The 25,219-nt window shown below is 36.4% G+C and overlaps 1 long non-coding RNA gene across 1 annotated transcript in view; it reads left to right on the forward strand.

Moving 5' to 3' along the window:
* The first annotated feature begins 401 nt into the window (after positions 1–401).
* The window catches only part of LOC106956201 (uncharacterized), a 66,654-nt gene continuing 41,836 nt past the window's right edge, over positions 402–25,219 (forward strand). The window contains exon 1 of the long non-coding RNA XR_001426731.1: positions 402–521. This is a non-coding gene — a long non-coding RNA (uncharacterized LOC106956201). The remainder of the gene's footprint in view (positions 522–25,219) is intronic.

Raw genomic sequence — 25,219 nt, forward strand, 5'->3', positions numbered from 1 at the left:
CACCCATTCACAGTTCTCGTTCATTAGCTTCCTCAATAGCTAGGCAGCTTTAACTGCTTCTTCGCCCAGCTGCCTGTCTTAACTGCCCACACAAGGGCTATTGAAAAGCTCAAAATCAAAAGTGTTGACCATTCACAAAATAAAGCCTTTTGTAACTCATTACTTAAGGAAAACTTTTATATATCTCTATATAGCATTTAAGTGATACCCAGTCATTTTCTAACAAAAAACTATACAAGTCTGATGTTACTTAATTTCATTGCTATGTTTAGCAAAAAAAAAAAAAACTACATTTTTAAATGAATACAAAAATCTGATTGGTCAGAACACTGACGTGACACGACACCATTGGTGGGAAGCTTGACTTTCACATCCCTTTCAAATGATGCAAGTGCCAGATGCCAGGGGTCACCGGGGTTCACTTCCAGCAGATGACTGTCACGGAAATCTTCACATCTATTCAAATGTGTGAGGCCCCGAAATTCCAGATCAGCAGCGACAGGATGTGATGTCGTTTTCTGGTAAGCTGATACACACAATGTAGGAGAACAACAGCGACAATATGGACAACACGTGCTCCATTGTTGCGGTGGAAACTGAGACATACGGCCTTTTCCCCCTGGGGCTTCCTTCCACCTCATATCTGTCTTTGTTGTCGTTGGTTGTAGACAGCATGTGACTCCAATGCCATCATAAAAAAACGTGGGCCCCACTGTTAATGTTATGTTTTAAAATAATAAGTACTTACATGTGTGGTGGTTACTGATGCCATAGGGGGAAAAAAAATCCAAATTTATTGAAAGCTTGTATTTCACTTTGTAAACTGAGGATGGATAAACTGAGTGAGTTGCAATTAACGGAAACAGAAAGGCAAACCTGAAAAATCCAATCAAAACTCCTATCTGCAAAATCCAACGGAAAGATGGAGAAACTAATAGTCCCACTGCCTTTGTACAGTAATTGTTGAATTTGATGTTACTCGGGATATCAGAGTGATTCATTCTGGTTTTGGTGTATTTGTTCATTTACCATTGTCAAAATATTTTTGGCAGCAGTTTTTTTTGTTTCACCGTATTGACAAGAAAAATATAAGCAAATTGCTCATGGTCTAATGTTTTATTAGATTATGTATAGCCAACAAAATATCTCCAATATACCTTGGTACTTTGGAAAAAAATATTTTTTATAATCCAGGAAAAAAAAAACATTACTGCTCCTACAACTTGAACACATGATATGACATGCACACAAGCACGCTCTGTCCTGTGTATCTGGCAAAGGTTGAAATGTCAGCCAGTAAAGAGCTTTATTAAATGGAGCTTAACAAAATCTGCAGAGGTGTTGTTCAATAGTTTGTTTTACAGCCAACCAGAATAGCACTTACTTTGTCAGTTTTAAATAGGCTGCTGCTAAGATTCAGGGAGTTGCAGGCTAAAACTGGGTGTGCAGTGGAAGTGGCACTGTGCCACTACTTTGTTGTCAATATACATACAGTATATCTAAAAATGGAAATCTGATGAAAGGAAATTAAAAAAAATTATCCCGAAAGGTAAATAAAGTACTCAGTTGTGAAGAGACAAAATGTGCTAAAGGGACGGTATTTTTTTATATTATATTACAGTCTGAAAAACTTTACCAAGCTCTTGACATGTGATATATTCAAAGTCATATTTACTTTTTTCAAGTTCTGAACAGACACTTTTATTAAATATTGTAACAATATCAGATATTATCCTTACTCATTAATGGTGAAAAACCATTAATGAGTAAGGATTTCTGCGCAAAACTGAATTAGTTGTATGCAGGGCAATAAAACTAATTCGGCTGAATTATTTTCATCCTGGCATGAAAATATTAACATTCATGTTTTACATTTTTGAACCCATTCTTTTATTTATTACATTTAATTATTTATTACTAAGACTGATTTGTGTTACTGTAAAATTAATAGGAATAATTTTGATTTTTGGAAGCATAGAAAAAAGCTGTTCAGCAAAAAAAAAAAAAAAATATTGCCAATAATAATAATGTCTTCTGTATTTATCAGCTGCATATACTGATATTAGAAGAGAATGATATCTTGTACGGGTTTGTGTGCCGGGGCGGAAGCAGCGTGCTGAGCTGTGTTAACGAGCTGACTGTTCCTGCTGCCCTCTGTGTGCCAACGCCAACTGTTAAGAAAATTAAATTGATACATTTGTTATTGAGGAGCTTACCGTCTTGGAGGTACGCTACCTAACTGAGGGGTTATGTAATTGACACATCTATTTGTAGGTGTTGGAGGAAGTAGAGGGAATTATGCATGTTTATGAAAGGGTAGGAAGGGAAATTTAACAAGGGATCTCTTTTAGTGCTGGAAGGATTTCCGAATGGCTTGCTTCTGTTGTCAGGAATATTTGTTCAGGTTAATTCTGTTTTCTACACAACCAGTGGACCACTGCCAATTGCTTATTTAGCTTCCACAAAGGACCTTCGTATGGACCTTTAATGCTTTAAAATGCTCTTTAGCCATGTTGTTTTGTCAGCTTGTCTAAAAGTAGTCTTCAGTAATCTTTTTTTTTTTTTTTTTTTTTTAGAATAAACCAAAAACAACAGTTTATATTCGAACCTTACAATAAGGAATCTTTTTTTTTTTCATTTACTTTCTGCTTGAGATGAATAAAATAATTTTGAATTTAGTTGAATTTTTTAATCTGAAGTTCTTTACTCATGAAAAATTGAGCAACCGTTGGTTGCTCACCAAGAATGGTGAGCATGTAACTTTAGCATGCCCACCAAAAACTAAGACTAAAACGTACTCTTATTTTTTAGTCTTTGACTAAAAATTATATCCAGTCAGTAAACACTGTAGCTTCCTGAGACAAGTGTCTGTGCAATTTCATCAACTCATGCGTAGCATAGTAAGCACGGATTATTGTCGTGCTAGCAGTGTTACTATAAAGGATTTGGTGCACTGTCACTGAGTAGGCATGGGGATGCAGTGGCCAGTACCCCTTTAAAGTAGCTAAAGATTGAACAGGAAAACATAAGTGTGGGACAGTAAACAGAGTGGACATATTGCAACTGTTATCACACAACAAAAAATACACCATCACAACCTTTTTACTGAAGTTTTGTGCTTATTTACAACAATCAGCAAACTTTTAATTAATGTGGGAAGGTGAGCCCACAGATGATGATAAACTGTTGGATGAATTCCCTGGGACAGAAGACAGATTTTTAGTTTTACTTGCACAATAATAATGGGATATTAATCTTGTCCATAGAGGAACTATCTATGCTAAACAATTTTTTATTTATTTTTTTTTTATTTGTTTGGCATAGATCCATGATTTATTGCAAACTCAGTAAATCATGGATATACATTAAAAACCTCTTGGTGCTGACACATAACCAACCCAATATTTTAATTATCTTCATTTGAGGCAACTAACACTAGACCACACCAGTAATAAAATTTGCATCATACCAAGTAGTAGATTTTGTACATATCTACTACTTGGACAACATTTGTACATATTTTTTACCCACTGTTAATTTAATGGCTAGGTGTCTGGTTTCTGTATCCATACTGCATGTACTATGCCTTTGTGAAAAAAAAAAAAAAAAAAAAAAAAAACATTTCTGAAGTGCTATTACATTCTCATAAGTGAAAAGAAATTTATGTCCCCCACTTGTATGCTATTTCATAGGTTGTCACACACATTGAGCTCTTTTAAATGGTTATTTGTTTTCAGTTTATTTTCATATGCTTTTATTTCTATCAGTATAACCCTAAACTCCCACTATGTCCTCCACAATTCGTTTTTTTTTTCCAAGATAATATTACTTTTCTCATCCCTAAATGCAGAAGCAATAATGAGCAGAGGCATCAATCCTACTTTCTGACGTTTTACGCTTGAAGAAGAATTTTCATGTCAGGCAATAACTGCTAGTGAGCCTCAGTGGCACAAGCTCTGGGCTTGCGCCTACACCAAAGCCTAATGGGATAAATCAGCTCTTGCATAACTAGGGGCAATCACTCACTCCGTCTCCCCCATGACAGAACTCAGTTATGGCTTCTGGATAATATCATTTCTGTTATCTTAAGATATCAAATTTCTGTCTTTATTGGCAAAGACCTTAGCAAATGGAAGGTAGTTTGCTTGCCTTGGTAAGACAGGATGAAAAATGAAAGCATATTTATCCATCTCAAAAGCCCCATTTCGGGTAGAGAGCTCAGGACTGAGGTGACATGTTCAAGGAATCAGCAATATCTCACACACTTCAGTGGTGCTGATGTTTTATTAAGGCAGAATAGTAAAGTCTCTACCAAACGCACAACTTTTGCACCACTAGTTTCTAATTGATGAATATCATATTGTGATCTTATCATCGTGAAATATTCAAAATGTATATAAACTTCTTTTTTTTTTAATTTGTTGCTTTTTTTTTAAATTGAGGTATTATGCTCATGTAATAAGTAGATGGCTTACTGTCATTACTAATTTGTCTTCCTCAGTTATTTGAAGTAGACCAGGGACCCTCAAGTCCAGGCCTTGAGGTCTGGTGTCCTGCAACTCTTTGATGAGTCTCTGCTTCAACACACCTGAGTCCAATAATTAGGTCATTAGCAGGATTTGGAGAACTTGACTGCACAGTGAGCTGGTGATTAAGGCATTTGATCCAGGTGTATTGGACCAGGGACACATCTAAAAGTTGCAGGACGGCTGCCCTCGAGGCCTGGCTTTGAAGACACCTGGGGTAGAGTATTGCTCTGCCAGCACTGCAGATATAACTTCTTCGGCATAAAGCTCTGTGCTCTAAGCATGTTTATACATCAGTGCAAAAACAACTTCCCACTAACACAATAATTGCTGTAAATATTTGGTTCCACAGAGATTGATGAGGGAGACGAAACACTGCGTGACGTTTAGCAAAAACGAATCTGAAAGTTTGTCAGTAAAGTTAAGGAAAGAGCTCCATGGTAGGTTATCCATGTGTGAAAAGGATGCATTCTACTTTTTTTTCCCACCATTCTTTCACAGTTTGAGCTTGATGAATCCTGGCAGTGTCATCCTCAGGACATATTACCACGGCAATTATGGGGAAAACCATGAAGACATTAGATTTAGTTAAAGATTCTACTGATGCCAGATCTGAAAATGTACTGAGCTCTATTGACCCTTGAAAACACTCTGTGTGGTGGCAGGACATGCACAGTGCCTGTTCAGATCTGGTATCAGCATGTGCCCTAGCTGATAAGGAACTAAGGAGACAAGCCCAAAAACCACCATGCACACCTGACATTACAATTCAATTTGTGTCGTCGTATCATAGCTGCACTCTTTGAAAACTAATAGACTTGAAGCCTCATCAAAGAGCAAGTTGTCAGTATAAGTATCCAAAAGGATTTTAGCAGGCTTAATGACACCAGGTCAACATTATTTCCTCTTATATGAAATGGCTTTGCTTTTCCCTTAGCTATTTCAAAAAATATATGAACAATGGACTAGCGCTATGTCTAATGAAATGATCCAAACTAATTGAAAAACGTGTTTCTCCTCCTCACCTGTGGTGGCGCTGCACAAAGAACTAGACAAAGAATCGACACAAAACTTCTGAAGAAGACCAGTGCAACTTCCTTCCTCGCAAAATGTAAACAAAAATCGAGTAGAGTGGGACTTCTTCATTGACATTACTGATTTGGACATCATCTCTTAGCCACTGCAGCTAGTGACACAGTGCTCTGTCTGGCATTTCTTCCACTGAGTTTGTTTTCTCTAGTTCAGTTTTAACTGGTGAAACTGAACACATAACAACATAAAATATCATTGTGTTGTGTAAATTCTCTGCTCTGTTTTAGAATTATAGTCTGCCTGTAGTTTGGCAATGACAGGGAAGAGAGTGAGCCCAGTTGTTCAGTCCGTCACGGCCGTGCTTTTAAATATTGCATTAGCATTAAGAGTTACCTTGTTCAGCTTCTCTTTTTGCAGTGGAGAATGGTTGTTTACACCACAGGCAATTTCCGAAAAGCTTCGTCACCTCATACTGGCACGTTACATATGTCACGGGAAAATGTTTGCGACTGGGAAAATTTTTAAATTTCAACACAGTCTACCTCCAGGGAGCAATTCTTTATTATAGCCAAGAGTCCAGACCCTCTGTGTGAACAAAAGCATAGAACAAGGACTTGTTTTTTAGAAAGCTAGGTAGCTTAAACAATTTACCTAAATTGTACTGTGACTGTATACAAGCATTCACCGCTAGCGGTGACTCAAACATCACAAAACACATTTCTTACATTTGCGACATTCATGGGACAATAATATATAAATAAATGGATCCATGGAAGAAAACATGCATCTTTAACATTGGAGCTGTGTCCAATCTTCATCTAGAATCGCCTAACTTATTTAATTGCCATTATAGATACAAGATAAACTAAAACCCAGCTCTTCCATCTGATCACTTAGATGTATGTTGTTACCAAACAATCAGAATGAGTTTAACAGTAACTGTTTTGCATTTAATTGATGTTTCACCCTGCCAGTGTTTCTCCTAAATATTTATATAGCAGCTGATTGATTGAAAAAAATGAAAAAAATCAAGACTATGGCTCTCTCTGTATATATTATTCAAGGGATAGAGAGAAAATGAGAGATTAAGAGCGTAAAGCAAAGCGCAAAGAAAAATAATGCTTAGTAGAGGACAACTGTACAGCCAAACAATAAGAGCTAAATGATAAACATATTTTCAGTTACGAGGAAAAGCAGTAGACTCTGTTTGTCTCCGATACACCATGCCAGGACATGAACAGAGTATTCTCCTCTGAGACTAATTTGATAACCTACTATGGCTAATTACATGCCGACAAAAACACAGCTGGCAGAAATGTGTTGGGGAGATTAATGCTCTACAGTAGAACCAGGCATCTGCAGATAAAAATGGAATGACGTGTAAATTAGGCTGGTATTTGAAATAGTGATATCAAAATAAAAAAAAGAGTAATTTTACATGAATATTTAGGGGTGTCGATATTAATGCATTCAATTAATCTGAAAAATTTAACAAGTTAATATTACATAATGCAGATTAATCAAACAACCTATCGTGATCTAAAAAGCCTCTCTCTTAGAGAGAGAGGCTTTCAGCAACGTGTTATGGGCTTGACATCCTGGAAGTGATGAACAACTGTGAAAGGTAAAACTTCCGCGACACCAGACAGGAGCAAAAGTTTAACATGTTTCATCTCTCTTGTGTTGCTAGTCCACACTTACATATGTATGTGTACAAGTTAAAAATTTCACATGCACAAATTATGATGGTCACTTGGCTGGATGAGGACAAGCGATTGTCACCATATCAACAGTAGGAAATGAATGAAGAGGGATATTTCCAAATTAACTTTTAAAACAAAATTACTTCCTTTATGCCTCCCTGAATAAAATAACATGGAAATCTTCAGACATGTTTGGTATGAGATAAACATGTGAACGTGCATACACTGACGGTTTGATATGGGTTATATGGGCAGTTACCCAGGGTGGCATCAGAAAGGGGTGGGGCATCCAAGAACGAGAAAATAAAATATAGGTTATCTGTCAATTGTCACTTGAAAAGAGTTTGCTACTACTTGTATGCATGTGTATAGGAGTAAGTTTCAGTTAGTTGCTCTTGAGTCCAGAGAGATTACATTACCTGCTTTCTGCTACAAAATAATTCAGACAATTGCTTGCATTTTACCTGGTTGGAGTGTGGCAGAAGGTGTGCTTACCTACAGCACCATTCCTGTAAGAACTGCAACTCTGCATATTTCAAGCTTAATAAATTGGGCTTAGTGATTAATCGTGATTAATCACAGCACTACAGTGTGATTAATCTGATAAAAATAAAAAATAAAAAATCAATTGACAGCACTATGATCTTTGTAACACGTGCACACCTATGTAATTTATTTTTTCTATGAATATCACATTTTAGTACAGCTGGAAGTGTTCAGCACATGTTAGATCTTGGATTAATCTGAAATTCTTGAATTAGCAATCTCACTGTTCAATAGATCTGCTTACAGATCTTACTGGGATTTTAGTGCTCGGCAAGGCTGGAGACCTGTTTGGAACATGACACACTTTGAAGTCTTCCCAGTTGTTATTTAGGCCTAAACACCTTTAACTCCTCCAGGGATAAATAAGTTCCTCAATCCTTCCCTCTCGTGCTGCCACAGAGGATAAATTATATACAGATCTAGTTCTACTTCCTCTCATCATAATAATATGCTTTGCATGGCTTTTCCACTTCATCTAGAGTCACGATAATCCCTGTGCTTCTGTGTAATTATCTCTCCTCTAGGCTGATCTCAGTGCTCCTCACCTGCTCAGCCTAGTCACATTACCTCCTCACTTTTATCTATGACTCTTAAAGCTGCTGCCAAGGGTCCTCTTAACTCACCCCACAACTTTTCCCTTCCCATCTCCTCCCGAACACATTCTCCATCTCTTTCACCTCATCATCCCCTCTGTTTCCCATACTAACCTTCTAGAGGATTGTGATTAGCAGCAGCAAAAGAAAGAAACGGATTTGTATTGCGAATATATCCCTCATTAGTCTCCTAACCATTTTAATAAGGGAAATGAAAAGAACATAATAAAATATAATTTGCTAAATTGACAAGGAGTCACTGGCTACCTGGGGGAACAGAGGCTGCACTCAGTGTCATGCATAATATCTGAACTATTCTCGTGGCTGACGCTACTCAAAGACAAGATTAGCTATTTTGAATGTATTTATTTTCCATGTTTTATTCAGTTGTCTAGAGAGATGAAGTATGCAAATCTTTTTTTGTAAAAATTTGATTAAGGCTAAGTGTGTTTTTATAAGTAAAGACTCTTTCATCGTCAAATGGAGTGGTTTGGATCAAAGAGTTGTCATTATTTAAAACTAAACATAACAGATCAAGTTCAAACCTAAATTCAATTATGAATCGGTGGCAAGATTTAAAAATGATTTTACTAAGCTTTATCTATTTCAGGAAGAACATTTGGCAAAAGATTTCATCTTGAGATCAGCAAAGCTGCTAATGACATTCCTCAATAGATTTCCAGTTGAAATTTTTTTGTTAAGTGACAATGTGAGAAACTTTGACAGGGATAACAGATTTTTGACCACTCTACATATGAAGAGGTTCAAGAAGCAGAGTTCAGATATTTACCATTGCTGGGGGTCTACAAGGATAAGACACAGACAAGAGAGTTCAGCCCAATGATATGGAGAGAATTTGAATTACTTAGTCTTTAAATACTGTTTCATGCTGAACGGTGACTGAAAGCACAGGGGGAATAAAGTTACCATTGATCAAATGAGAAGGGGAAGAAAACCTTTAAGAAAGAGATGAAGTTTGAACTTAGGACAGCTGTCAAGCAATTGTAATACAGAATGCTGATTAAAAGCACAACTAATTGATAAACAGTGATAGTTTTTCTTTATATAAACCAAAGCGAAGTGCAGCTGTCCTTGGACTGTAGTCTGATTTTTAAACAACTTCAGTAACAGTGGTAGCTATCAAATGTTTCATTAGAGGCTCTCCGGCAGACCCAGATTAACTTCACTAACTGAGTAAATAGAGACAAGATTTCAATGACAAGAGACGGGAGGAATAACTATTTATTTTAAGACTTTTTTTTTGGAACATTTAAACATTTTGATCACAGTATTTACAGACCTCTAGTATTGCATCCTTTAAACTGCTGTTGACTCTGTGTGTTCCTCTGCACATGTTTATTCCATCCATGTGTAAGTTTCCATCACAAGTTACACACCTATGTGGTTTGAAGGTCTCTCTGTAGGGACAGCACAAAGGGCAGAGGTGTTAATTATTCTACAGATCAGCGATGTCAGCACACCTCTCTCATTGCACCTAATTGTCCCTTTGGGGGTGCTCAAGTCCTCATTATGAGAGCACTTTGTAATCCAGTGTTGTTATTTTGCAGAGGCGTTTTAGAAGCAGCCAAGATCTGTTCATGTTCTTAAAAAGTTGAATAATAATTTACCTTGATTATTTATGTAGTTTGTAAAAATGTATGGTGACTTTTTTTTTTCTCTAAGATTTAAAAATGTAAACATAAGAAATAAAAGAAACACTCCACTCACAACACTTGGCTGCTTCACTACTGAAATCAATGGAGACTGGTTAAATTATTCTTGGCAAAACTTTCATGCAAAGCTGCAAAGAGGAATTGGATAATTGGATATGTTTCTCCACTTGCTTCTTCCAAACAAAGGGTGAGAGAAGGGTTTGGTGAGAAGGGGTGACAAGGGCCCTGAAACTGACAAGGTTGCAGTTTAAATCTCTGTCTGGATCATGGAGGCAAATCTCACCAAAACAAACAGGTAGCTCCATTTCTTAAAAGTGCTAAACTGCAGTCTGGCACGCTTTTACACACTTCTGTTAAAGTTTATTTCATCATGTGGTTCTTTTTCTACAAAAAGGTTCATATTATTTTCAGGAAACACTTCAGCCAGAAGGAAAATTGCATTTGGGTTATGAAGGATAGTAGCAGCAAGGTTTACTTGATCACAGAAAATAGCGATATTTGTTTGTTTTTATTTGCTTGTTTGTTTGTTTGTTTTTTTCTGGGTACTCAGATGATGAAGATGTGGAAACAGCAGATTGAGACTGTTTTCCAGACAGCCAGTGTGTCCCAAATTTTCTATAGTCCCCTGCTCTTGTTTAAATCCCTGACAGCAACATCCATGTTATCAACCATTCCATATAAATTTGACATTTATAAAAACAAATTTTCTTCTCTCAAAATGCCATGTGTGCAGATTTGAATATTTGACAAAGAAATATGAAATGCAGTGGGAATGACAGATTGTATCAATCCAGATGTCAATTTTCATCCTGAAAATGTTCTATCAATATAAAAGGAAATGGTTATACAAAAATTGGCTGACAGAAACAAGATTTTGTTGTTGCAATTTGTCAACAGCTGAACACTCTATCAATCGACTTGTCAAAAGTAATTATTTTGGTGCCATCATTTTCTACTTTCTAACAAAGTGTTCACATTCTAAATTAGTGACAAGACATGTTTTTCCTGTTTCAGCAACACTGGATTATGCAGCATTTTTGCACTGATGCATATCTACAGTTCCAAAGACATCCTTCTCAAGCCACGCATTTGACAGTATTGTTTATTAAAATGTATGATTGCTTGGGTTGTCCTGCATTGGAATGACTCTCATTGCTCATCCAGATAGTAAACATCAAGCTAATGTGAAAAAGAAAGTGTCAGTAGCCACTTGTCTAGGAGAGGAAAACAGACTGCTCCACATCCATCTTAAATAAAGCCTGTTGATGAATACTCAAGGTTACTTGTCCTCTGAGGTCAATGGACGGAAACATATTTGAGCTGTAGGAAGAATAAAAACTTAACTTGGAACATACTCACCTTGGTTCAATGCAGTAATTAACTATTTACTAGTACAACAGAAACAATTTTCTTAAATGTTCCAAGACCTTGGACCTAAGAACACATTTTGAAGTAGCTATACTGTATGAATGAACACAGGCAATGGTTTAGGTTAATGCAGCAAAGCAACATAGTATTTTGATTACTGATGAGGGTCATGGCTGAAATCAGTAGCTCTTTCTTCTTAGGACCATGTATTTTAGTTTTTAAGAGAAGTTAGAATAGGACCTAAGAACACAATTTTGTTACTGGTTTTGGGCAAAAAATTGGACAAAAATCTGACAGCAATACAGAAATAGCTGAATATGTTATGATTCATGGCTGTTTGTATTTCGGTTGGATTCAGATCACATTAGTGTTATTAGTGTCTCTCCATGTTAGTACCTTTTTGTATTAAATTTCTTTGTTCTTTGTTGTTCTGTGCATTTTGGTTTAATCTGTAATGTTGATAACAAACTCTTAGGTTTTGGTTAGTTAGATCCTGTGTGTTTCATCTTTCCCTCAGTTTGATTCTCCTCCAGCTGCTCTACTTTCTGCTGATTGTACTCACCTTGGTTCAAATTACTCATCACGTCCCCACAGCATTTAAGTTCCTTGGTTTATTCTCTCTCCCGTGCCTCTATGCTAACTGAGGAGTCAACAGTAGTGGCAATGCAGAATGGTAACTTTTTTTGTTGTTGTTAGATGCAATTAGCATAAAATAGAACAGAAAAATCCTTTATTGTCCCATAATGGGGACATTTCTGTGCACTGTGTTTATCTGAGAAATTAATTTTCAATAGTAGTTCCAGGACTAGATTTCAAATTTACCTTGCAATTTTTTCCAGTGGCTGCTCATGTAAACAAGTAGCAAGCGGTCTCTTGGAGCAGATGATATTTACAGTGTACTGCAAACTCTGTGATTACTTTTAGCTAGTCTAACTGAGCCAAGAATTGATACTGTTCTTTTTTTATAAAGAGGCATGAACTAAGTAATTATAAACAAATTTAAGAGATAGAATAGCCATCACTTAGGACCATTAAAAGAACATAATAATAATTAAAAAGCTCCTTGTTGTCATTTTGTGCTCTTTAACTATCCTGTGATTTGAGGCACATCTATGAGCTTAAACCTATGAGGCTAAAAATAAGGAAATTCATTTAGTATTTCCTTATTTTCTTATTTATCACATTCTGTTTTCCCCTCAAAACTTGGAGAAAAGGGGAAGAGAATAAATGCAAATGAGGAGAACCACGTCATCAGGCTACAACTTCCCCAATTGGTTGGTTAGCGTCACACCGTACTTTGCTTCAAGAAAGATGGCGACCTACTGATGGGTTATCAATAAGCTGAAGCTCATTAACGTCATTAGAAAATAGTGTTATGACTTCTGACTTTATTTTTCGTGCTGCCGCTCAGACAGAACGTGTTTCAGTTGGTGGCTCCAAGTGTTGAGGGGAAAATAGAAAGTGATAAATAAGGAAATACTAAATGAATAAGGGAAAATGGGAAAATTAAAAAGATGTTCAAACTAATGCTAAGTGAAAAATAGATAATAGAAAAATGGGTAAATACTAAAGGGATACATGAAAAATTGATTAATGAAACTGGAAAATAGAAAATTGGGTTAATGAAAAGGAACTTAAAAAAATAGATTAATGAAAAATAGGTAAATAGATAAAGAGATAAATAAAAAATGGACAAATGAAAAATAGATAAACGAAAAATTGATAAAAGAAAAGGGAAATTGAAAAACAGATAATATGGAAAAAAATAAATGAAAATTGGGTAACTGGATAAAGGGATAAATGCAAAACAAATAAATGAGAATGGGAAATGGAAAAATTGATGTTATGAAAAATAAAAAAATAAAAAATTGGGTTCATGAAAAAGGGAAATTGAAAAGTGGTTAAATGAAAAATAGATTAATGAAAAATGGGTGAATGATAAAGTGATAAATGAAAAATGGGTAAACAAAAAGGACAAATTAAAATTGGACAAATGAAAATGGGAACTTAAAATGATTAAATTAATCTGGGAATGTATAAATGAACAAATAAATGGGAATAAAAATGACAATTACTTATTTAACTTATTTTTTATTTATTTCACTCTTTTTTTTATTTGATTCATTTTACTCATTTTTTTTACTTATTTCACCCATTTATTTATTTATTTAATTTTGGCTGAAATGGCTCTCCATACTCCATAACCATCTGCATGTATTTAGGAAAAATATTAGGGGTCAGTGAAGTTGTCTCAGCTTGGGGCCTCCTTAAGCCACATTCCATTTGAAATAAAATACTAATTAAGGTGGTGAAAATTGCCCACTGTGTATCATTTGATCCCACTGTTACTGTAGATTGTCCTCACTGTGGTGGGCCTTTATGCAGAGACTAAAAGGAGAAGACAAAAAAAAAAAAATAGAAAGGGTTAGCAAATGATGTACTAAACTCTACTACATCACTTTTGGCTATACAATCTGTAATGCAAACATTGTAGATGGCACATTGAGCTTTATGTCTTGAGATGTGTAGAATCCTTTAGTATAAATTCACTAAAAAAAATCATAGTTTGAACATAATGCTAAGTGACAACTATGCCAGAAAAAAAATCACTTTTATAATATTAGATTCAGTCTTTACTTTAAGAGAAAAAAACTTTCCTTTCAAGTATTCTTGATTTTAACTTCTCTAAGTTAAACTATTAAAGTAAAACAACATATAAATCAATAACTACTTATATTGTTGTTAGAAAAAAAAGGTAAATGGATTGTAGCACAGCACATTAAGTGGGATACCTCCACTGTCAAGGTTAGCGCACAGAGCAGATGTCATACACAGCATGCCCAATTCTTACTGGCAAATCCATTTATATACCTTCAATTTCCTGCTTTGCTATTCAGTTACATGCAACTAAGCTCTGAAATTTGTCCCTCTTTTAAATGCTGCAAAAAGCTTAAAACATTGTCTCAGAACAAACAACCTAAAGATGCTCCCCAGTTACACTAACCATTACTTTTTTCCTAACTTCTTTTATGTTTCCTTTCCTTAATGGTGTATCAGACATCTTGATGTTTTAGTGGACATTGTTCTGCTACCAATTAGAGAGTGACCCCATAAATTAATAATTTTGTTCTACCCAGATTCAAGGCAGAGATATTTTGTTTCCCTCCTAATTAACTGAAGATGTCTTTCAGCATAGAGTTAGCATGTTCTCCTGCATGAGTGCTCTCTCCGGGTACCCCAGCCACATCCTACAGGCCAAAAATATGAAATGTTAGATTAATTGGTTTCTACAAATTACCCTTAGGTGTGAGTGTGTGGATGCAGACTATTTATCCTGTCTCTCTCTATTTCCCTGTGATGGACTGGCAACCTGTCCAGTGTGTACCCACCTCTCGCTCAATGACTACTGGAGACAGGCACCTGTCTCCTGCAAGCCTTCAAGGATAAGCGAGTATTGACAACAGATGCTTTTGTCTTTCTGTATTGTGCCAGTCATGGCGAGGACTGTCTAGTAAAAGAGGCCTTTTGATCTCAATGGGATAAACCTGGTTAAATAAAGGTTATTATTATTGTATTTTATTTATTTATTTATTTATTATATTAATAATAATATTATTATTAATAATAATAATAATAATAATAATAATAATAATAATAATAATAATAATAATAATAATACAAATGATAATAATCATCATATTGTTATTATGGATGGATTAACTGAAAATAGTGAAATTATAATTTTGATTGTATTTACATGTAGGAATGATTTGTTTTACAAATACCAATTAGATCTGAAATGTAATTGGTATTTACACAATGCAATGTGCTATAAATTACTTATTGAGAATATTTAACAACATTCAATTTCTAATTGCTAAAGGGATGAGTGCTGAGTAATGTGCAAACAACATCTGCATCTGAATTTAGCTGGAGGTGGCAGAGCTTTTCTTAGTTGCCAAGGTGTGATGTCTTTCTTAGCGCTTCTTTTTAGTGTACCCTCTCTCCAAAATGCTTTCTCCTCTTTCTGAAAATCTCAATCAGAAAACTTCTCTCCATTTAGTGTGTCCTCTTCCTTCCTCTCAATGCTCTCTGCAAAAAGAATTCTCTTGTGCTCTTAGCATCTAGAAAAAAAAAAGAAAACCACAGTCAGCTCCGCTCTCTTTGTCACACCCATTGAAACATCGCTCATCTGTCTGCCCAGAAAATAAGCTGTCAAAATGGAGAAAGGCACTTGTCTAAGGATCATATTTATGTAAGAGTTGTGTCTGCTTCCAATTTCACGTAGGTGCAACATCTTTCACCTTCACACTCCACTCCAGGAAATTCATGTATTTTCTTCATGTGATTGCAAATTACTATTGCACTCAACATCCCTCACTCATATTTCAGCTGCAGCTAATGGATCAAGTCTGTCCCCACGAGAGCCGCATTTCCTATATAGATCAATGACAATGTATGCATTGCTGATCACAGATGACTATGAATTTTTTTATGCTGTAATGTTTGTGTGTATAAAACTTTCACACAGTTTTCACTTTTAGATGTAGAAAAGACAAATAGGAAAAAAGAAGGTTTAAATAGTCTTGTGGAAACCACATTGTAGATTAATCACAGACTGACAATATGAAGCCCACACTAATGTCAGCTATGATGGTTTTCTGGATATAGCTAATGAAAAACATAATATTACACCAGAGAGAGATGTGGGCCTAAAGAAAAGTATGTATAATACCCACTTAAAGGATGATATGTTCAACATGTTTTTTTTATCTGACAAATGGACCTTATTGTAATGTATATGCAACCAGAAACAGGTCTCCTAGCAGTCATGTTAACTTATTTACAGATTCTGAATGTCAGAGTAGTCAGTGAACTTTGAACTTTAGTGGAATTAAACCTTGCTTAAATACTACAAGTTAGACAATGTTTTCTTTCAGCCTAAATGTGGTGGGACCAATGTGGTAAAAATGGGTAACTTAAATTTAAAAGCACTATTTTAATCAAGATGAATTTGGTTGCAATGAACTCCACTTAAAAAGTTACCTTTAAGGCACACAGACCTGCTACAGATGAGGCTTGAGACAATCTCACAATTCAACAATTTTATTACGCCATTGTTTTAGTTTAATCAAAAATACCAGTTTATAACCACTCACATTAAAAGTCACAGTTCTAGCTCAACTCAGAGATGGGAGTGCAATTTGGGGTAGTGTCCTAAAAAAAAAAAAAAAAAAAAAAAGAAACACAGCAAACGAAACAGCAAAAAAGAAAATTGTACACCAAACCAGAAGTAGTACCACCACCTGGAAAGTCCACCACCAACACCACAAGCTGGCCGTTCCTGTTAAAATAAAAGAAACATTCAAAATTACAGACAATACAATTATACAGTTCAGTCCACGACCAATCAAGCAGCAATAGTCCAAATTAAGAGTCCGTCCGGGGAGGAACCGATCTGCGGTAGCAGACGTGTAGAGCGATGCGCGCTCCCGCTAGAGGGGATGCAATTTTGGGCAGGCATGCGTTTCTGGGCATAACACCGGAAGGAAAACAACGTGATGTCAAACAGGTGAGGGAGAGCCCTTTATATACAGGTAGCCAGCGCCACAACCAATTAGATTCAGGCACTTGTGTGGTGCGTTCAAAGCCTACAGGGCATACATAAAGAAAGCCCAACATAACTAATTATTTTATTTCACATGTTACAGCTACTGGCTAGTTCTGTGCGTACCACTGCTCAGATCCGCCTGTCTCATTACAGCCACATCACATGTGGCGGTGGCATGCTATGTATAGTAATAGTATTCTAAAAACAAAAGTTCTGATCTCACCCCATCAAAAACTGAAAAGAATTCCTGCAGACATGAATTTCTCCGATCTTATAAGTAGTCCTGACATTATTTTTTGTTGTTGTTGTTGTTTTTTGTTTTTTGTTTTCATTGGTTTCTTTCCAGGGGATGTTATCATCTCACACTCAACTATTATATTTTGCAAAAAAAAAAAAAATCCAAAAAACAAAACACAGTTTTCTCAGAAATGTCTATATTTTCTTCTTTTTCTTTTTCTACTTCTCTCATGGCCCGTCGCAAATAAATGTAGGAGAAAAAGTTTCCGTCACTCAAAACTCCTGTGAGTTATATTTATGTAGAGAAAAGTACTAAAACAAAATATTTTTACCAAAGATGTCTGGTGTAGTAGAGACTGAAAAAATATAGGTCACCAAGTTTATGTCCAAATATCTTTTTTTTATTTTTTTATGGCCCAATAATGGAAGAAAAAGTATGAGACAAGAAATAAATTTTCCTGCCAATCCAGTTGCAGTGCAGCTTCTCTGCAGGAGTGTAATGAGAAAACACATCACATAGCTCTTACAACAAAATGTGCATACCCCGTGTATAAACCATGCATGCAAAACTCAGAGCACGCTTGAATGTGAGACTAAATGACTGGGTCATATGTGAACAACTGTTCTGTCACCACACTTTGATGTGCTGTTTTGATGGGTGCACCCCCTGTGCACCCATGCCTACACCCCTCTTTTTTGCTTGTCATAAACGTAAGCTATCTCTATCAAAGTAGCTCAGCATGTCCCTGCTCTGTGTGTCCACAGGGAAAGTAAAAGCTTCAGATGGTGTGAATAGTGCAGTCATAGTAGGCTGAGGCTGCAGTCACAGGATACAATGTCTGTTAGTCTGGTGCTGAAAGCCTTGTGCTGCCGGACATAAAATGACTGTGTACCTGAACACAGCAAGCTTTGTAGATTGCTTTGCTCTTTCAATTCGAAATGATTTCAAGATTTTTTTTTATGCATTAATACATATAATATCATCAAATATGTTTTTTTCTTGTTTTATTTAGTAATGTTCTCAGTCTTCTTCACTTTTGGCCTTTCCTTTGAGGTGTCGCCACAGTGAATCATCTACATCCTTTACCCTCACACCAACTAACTTCATGCCGCTTTTTACCACATCCATAAGTCTTCTTTTTGGTCTACCTTTTGTGCAAACCATCTCAGTCTGGCCCATTCGAAACATCTAATAAGTGCCGTACCTCTGATGTACTGATTCCTGATGAGTGCATCTCTTTAGTAGAACCTCAACATCTTGAGTTTTGCAGCCTCCACTTCTACCTCTTGTCTTTTCATCATTGGTACTACACCCAAACCACACAACACGACCTGTCTCATTACTGTCTGGTACACATTTCCTCTGATTCTTTCTGGTGACCACTTATCACATATCACACCTGACACTTTCCTCTGCTCATTCCAGTCTGCTTGCACACTTTTCTACATTCTCCATTCCTCTGGGCTGTTAACCCTAACTACTTGAAATCCTACCATCTTGTGTTGTGTCTTTCATGAATGATCCGTTCAAATGAATTAATCATTTGAGTGAGGTAAATTAAACAAACCGTCTCATTAACTGATTTGTCCAGTTCTCAGTTCAGATGAGGTCAGCACAGCGGTTGAGTAACTTTGGCATTCTGCGGCTCATAAAATGTATGATGAAGATTCATCCAGTGAGAGACACAGCGCCACCCCATTGTTGCATTTCTTTTTTATTAAATAAAAAGAAATGTGTTTGAAAATATTTTTTTTTACCCTGTTAGCAATCACTGGAATTGCTTTATTGTCATTGTGGCAATCAACTGCTTCTTAAAATTTTTGATATGGTCTCTGCATGCCTCAGCAGATATGTTTATCTTTTGTGATTATTTCTAACTCTTTGAGGTTCACAGGCTGACTACCCATCACTCTAAATTTCAGCTTCCTTAACAGATTTCTCAATCAGATTCAAGTTGGAACACTGGCCGGGCCACGCAAACATGTTAACATTACTCTCCGTTAAAAGCAGATTAAAAGATTACCTTGAATATAGATCTGCCAAGGGCATGATTTTTTTAGGTTACATTTTGTTAAGTTGTGCTTCATGTGACATTTCATATTCAGCACATTTACATGTTTTAATAATGTAAAACTCATAAGATGGTCTTCTCTTCCCTTTTAAAAAGCCAGCACAGAAGATTTGAACATCCAATATAGAAATAATTGTTGAGGCTTTGTTTTAATTATGGAAAATAAAATTTATAGGATTTGTAGAAGGGTTGCCTAAGATTAGTCTAGGTCATTTTCTCTTTCACTTTTGTCCTTTTCACACTTTCTAATGCAAAAGTAATTTAAGTTGTTTCACTGTGCAGAACACAGAGGAATTAGTTAATGACTTCCTCGCTGTTGCAATTAGTTTTATACCACTATAACAGTCACAGCAGTATTCTTACCTCACAGTTGCACTCTCACTGAAAAGAACTCCCTTGATATTAAATGTACCTGCTGCGTAAATAGTTGTCTTAAGCTCTTTGACTACTCCCTTCTTTGTTTCAGCTTAACACTACTGTGATATGTACATAAGCACTGTGGGATGGAGACAAGCTGAAGCAGAGAGACAGACAGAGGCCAGGGGACAGAGATTAGAAACAGGACAGCAAAGACAGATGCAGTTGGGGAGGGTTAATCCTGTCTGTGAGTGAGTGATCATGTCCATCCACCCAGCTGTGGCGCCATGAGGGGGCCATAGGGCTTGCTGGCAGTCTGATGAGGCGTCACCGCCGTCTGCTGCTGGAGAGATCTCTCACTCGACAGATCCTGTCAGCGGGACAGCCGGCCAGGTAGGAGGGAAGATAGAGGGAAAGCAGTGAGACTAGCAAGAAGATAGAACTGGGGAAAATGAGTTTTTGTCTGTATCATACATATCATTATACAGTCTTTAACTGCCAGTTTATGATCTCTGTGGACTTGCGATGCTTTGCTCTTTGACTGTGAACAGCGATGTGACGACTTAACAGGTTTCCCTAATGAGATAATTAAGGTTGGCTCGATTAATTTCAGTGTGAGGTTATCTGCAAGGTCTTTTCATAAGCAATAACGAGACTCTCTCAGCAGGACGTCACACAAGACGCCACCTTGTACCTGCCCAGCAGAGGGAGAAAATGAGCTGATTTCCAATTTAAATTATTATTTGATTGTGAAAATTTGAAAAGAAAAAAAAAAGTTTAATATATAATAGGAAGTGAATTATGTTGTGAATTTATAATAAATTAAGATAAGATTTTGTTTAATCTAAAACGTCCCTTGTTCCTGTGTGCCGTCTTGTTAAAGCAACTGCTGTCGCACCTTTTAAAGGAATAGCACTAGATCATGGGATACTGATGTAATGTTTTAGCTACCAAATGGATAATTAAAAACTGAGGTTAAAAAAGAAAAAACTTTATTTTCAAATAAAGCACAATACCTTTAAATGAACCTTGAATCAGAAGCAAAGTAAAACCTTAGATTATCAAGTAGATTTAGCATGACCTCTTTATACAATGCCAGACACTCAAAGCCTTTATTTTGTATGCTCAGAGGATAACAAGCATTTCACAATAGGTTTTTGGGTAACACTTTATTTGAAGGGGGGTGAATAAGACTGTCATGACACTGTCATAAACATGTCACAACACCTGTCATGAACATGAATAAGCCTTCATGAATATTTATGACTGTTGTCATAAAGCATCATTCGGTAAATTATGACACCTTTAATACAAAGTTGACATTATTCGAAATGTCTTTGTTATGTCAACTTGACATTAACCAAGAAATCATTACTGTTTAAACTTTACCTTTAGTAACATAAAGTTACCGAATTTTAAAAGTGCAGTCAGTAATACTTTTATAACAAATTTATATCAGTAATCACATTCCAGTTTTCAGATGACTAAATTCTAAGTTGTTTGTCCTTGCCCTCTGCTTTACCCTCAAATCTCCAGAGGAAAAGTAAAGAGGAATTAAACATCAATCTTAGCTAAAAGATCCCCTTTAAGATGGCAGAAGAACTGGGGGAAAATAAATAAAAATGGCAGTGGATTAGTGGGAGAGCGATCATCCTCCAGTTGTACGATTAGGGATCTGGTCTGTTGTCCCTCAACATATCAGTGTAAAAGTGCTGCAAACCTAAAATTAAGTTATGATTATCTTTCTGTGCAATGTGAATAAGTTAAAAATGTGCTATACAGGTTTGGAACCTTTTACAATTTTGGCCCGTATTCACAAATATTCTCGGAGTCCTCTCAGAGCGCTCCAATTTTAGCCTAGAAATTCCTGCCAAAGGCTCCTAGCTTAAGAGTGAATCATTCAGCTGCTGAGAGTGGCACTGACTGAGGAGATGGCAGAAATTTCTACCATAGTGAGGAAGACTGGTTCACTGTTTCTGGGTGTGACGCTGTTCTCTAGGGACTGCGATTGATCCTTTCTTCTTCTTCTACTTCTGTTTGACGGCGGATGGCAAATAACTTATTGGAGAATTACAGCCTCCAACATTGGAGAAGTGTGGACTAAATGTCACCCCCCAATCAATACAGTAATGCTATGGGTAATCATCTTTACCTTTCAATGCGTGTAATGAATTAGAACGTTGAGGTCACTGAATTGTCTGTTTATCTCCAGTCTTGGATAAGTGGAAGACAATGGATGGATGCGTCAATGTAGGTCAGCGAGTGATCTCACTCAAAGAGTGTGAAGCGACAAACTGGTGCCTGCCTGTTAGGCAGATCATTTTTAATCTGTTGTCTTCTTTTGTGAGGCCTAAAGCGTTAGTACTGTTGGTTCATTTTTGGTTCAATTTGTTAAATCAGCAGACTAGTTTTTACTCATATGACCAATCATTCTGGCCCATTTGAATAAATCTTCCTGGGAAAGGGTAACCATGAGTTATAAGGCAGCATAGTGGACGTAGTGTGACATTAAAAACAGATTCAGAGCAAAGACAGCTTGTGTTTCCAAATGACACAGACACTGAATGATCCTCCTGAGTCAATTTTATTGATACAATCTGATCCAGGTAGCATATTGAGGTTGATGTTCAAAAACTACAACTATGTGCAACGGCAGCGGTTACAGCAAAGAGATTGTTTTGGCATGTAGTGAGCTGTATGTTTGAAGGGTATGGCTTAGATAAATTTCTGTATTGTTTCCTACAATAAACTCACATCTATGGACGTCTCTTAAGCATAAGATTTACTTGTTCTGCTTTTTGCAGCTGCACCTTTAGTCAGACAACGAGGTGCCTGGTGCTTCAGGAGGGGTGTATTATACTTGTAGTGTGTTGATTTTTTTTTCTTTTGTTACCAACATACAATTTGGTATATTTAAGATGATAGTTGCTGCAAAATCAATTAAATCAATTGATAGATATTGATAGGTATTGCTAGATTAATTTATAATCTAATATCCACATAAAAGAAAAATCCTTGACCATTTGGGGTTGGACTCCACAGGGAAAAATAAAGACAGTAGCTTATAAAAAGCATATAGATGGTGCTGCTGAGTAAAATGAAGTAAAGTCGTATGTATGAAAATCTAATTATTTCACATTTTACAATTCACAGAGAATTTTCCAGGCTTTTCTGAAGCAGGTGTCAGACATAATAAGTGACGCTCAGAGAGAGATTTGTCCTGAAAAGTTTTGTTATTTTATTTTTTATTTTTATTTTTTTTACAGATTTAGCTCCTTTGCATTTAATCAATAATTTCTTATGAAGATTTTGCCCAGTAAACTAATTTCTGGTTTGTAAGCAGTGTTAAAAATAAGAAATGGAAATTAGATGAGCAGGTGTTTTTTTTTTTTTAATGTTTGTCATAAGAGTGTTAATAAAGTGTATTGAACATTCAGAGTACAAGATTTGGAAGCAGAAGCAATTAACAATCCATAAAATATTTTATTACTAATGTAAGACAAAATATTGACTTATTCCCACGCATTTACATAATTATATACTCTGAATGTACAGGATAGAAAATGTGTTCAGAAAAGTGATGAACCTTTTTATTTCATCTGGAGACATTAAATATATATATGTATATATAAAAAAAGAATACATGTGTATGTTGTGTATTTAGATACTCTCTTTTTGGCTATATTGATTTTGTTTGATGGAAGCTGCACTTTAACATTTGAAAAGTAATATTTGAGTGTTGAGAAGCAACACAAGTTTTAGTCTGCAGTGTCTCCTCTATTCAGTAATTCCCTCTCTCCTGTCCAATCGTTTAACCATCTCTCCAAAATCCTTGAGAAATTTCCTTCTCTGTCTGTGCCAGAACATCTTTCTGCTAGGCTTCCCTAACATATCCTGAAAATGTACACATAAATGCCATCAATGCCCACACGCAGCCAGATTGCCCCTGTCAAGCAAACACAGCCAGCCCAGACAGTCCCGCTTATGCGTTATGAAGCGGACTTGAAAAGTGAAACGATCCAGAGAAATTGTAACCCATCAGAGAGCCTCCTTCATGAAATCTTAAAAGCAGATGTGTTGTAACCCTTTTTGAGGATAAGTTTCAACTTTGGAGTCCACTGAAAACATTTGTTCTTTTTAGCATTCACACTCTCTTATGCAGAAAAAAGCAGGATAAGGTCGAGGGCTTTTCTTTGCCTGTGGGTAAGACTTGCATATCATTGTAGTGTTGTTATGCTGTTGCTTTTTTATGCTAAGCACCACTTAAAGATATTCATCAACACCAACTATTTAACTCAATAAACTGTTGTATTTCATATTTCTGGATGAAGTACATTGAATGTTTCAGCTTAATATAAATGTGTGGTTAGTGAGATATTTGTGTTCTTTCCATCCATGACAGTGAAAAAGGACCATTCTACAGAAGTGTCTCTCTCGCTCATTAATTACATGTGATAGCACCGTTCTCCACAGGATCAATCTCTGTGTCTAATACGCTCATTGACCTAAGACCTTCTCTAACCAACTCTCCTTTTGTGTTCCCACTGACTCTCTTGAACAGAGAGGATGTCTGCCTGTCAGAAACCCTGTGCCTACCTTTCCACTGGGGAATGAGATCACATTGGCATGAACCAATAGGCAGCAATAAAGAGGGTGGATTTCAGATGGCTGGCCATTGTGTCTCCAATGACACATGGAGACATCTACCTCATTAGTTCTTCTTTTCATTACATATCCACTCTTTTTTTTTTAGTGGATGTTGCTTCCTATTTTACTCACTTTCTATCATCTGCTAGTTTGATTTTGTTTACTCTATAATATCAAAATCAGAAATGCATTTGAACAATATCCCAATTAGCTTCCATAGTGTCTTTAATTATAGCCTGCCCTTTGGCCTGTCTTTCCAAAAGATGAATTGGACCAGAGAGGAAATGTATCATCCTTTCAGCTTTGGCCCATTTGAGCTCTTTTTATACATTTATCAGATTTACAGTAAGTCCTGATTATTCATTGAATCAACTGTGTTTGCAATATGATGGGAAATCTAGAGACCTAGGGAAAAGTCATTTCAACTTTGGAGGGATACAAAAACATAAACATCTGAAAAATAAGTAGTAGAGTTTAAATTCAAAACTTTTTTGCTTGCTCGTAAGATCCACCCTTTCCCTTTGTATCCCTCACATTCTCTCCTCATGCACAGCTGACATAGCCAAGTGGACATGTTGAGTTATTGTGCTGGAGGCAGTAGTACTCTACTGTGCTTCACAGATGATCATTTCCCAATTCCACAGCCGAAGAGCGCAGGCCTACAGTAATTGCTGCAATGCATCCAGCAGCCAGTCCTTATCTGATGCTGTGACACGAATAGGCCCCATTTTATTGGTCTCACACCCTATGTAATTACAGTAGAGCTTGCATCATTTCCTGCAGAGGAGATGACCATGATGTTGTCACCCTAGGGTGCTTGATGCTGATTGGATGCACAGTGTGGCCCTGAGCAA

Source organism: Poecilia latipinna, unplaced genomic scaffold, assembly GCF_001443285.1.
Source record: "Poecilia latipinna isolate Pla-1442-1.1 unplaced genomic scaffold, P_latipinna-1.0 Scaffold796, whole genome shotgun sequence".
Lineage (NCBI taxonomy): Eukaryota > Metazoa > Chordata > Actinopteri > Cyprinodontiformes > Poeciliidae > Poecilia > Poecilia latipinna.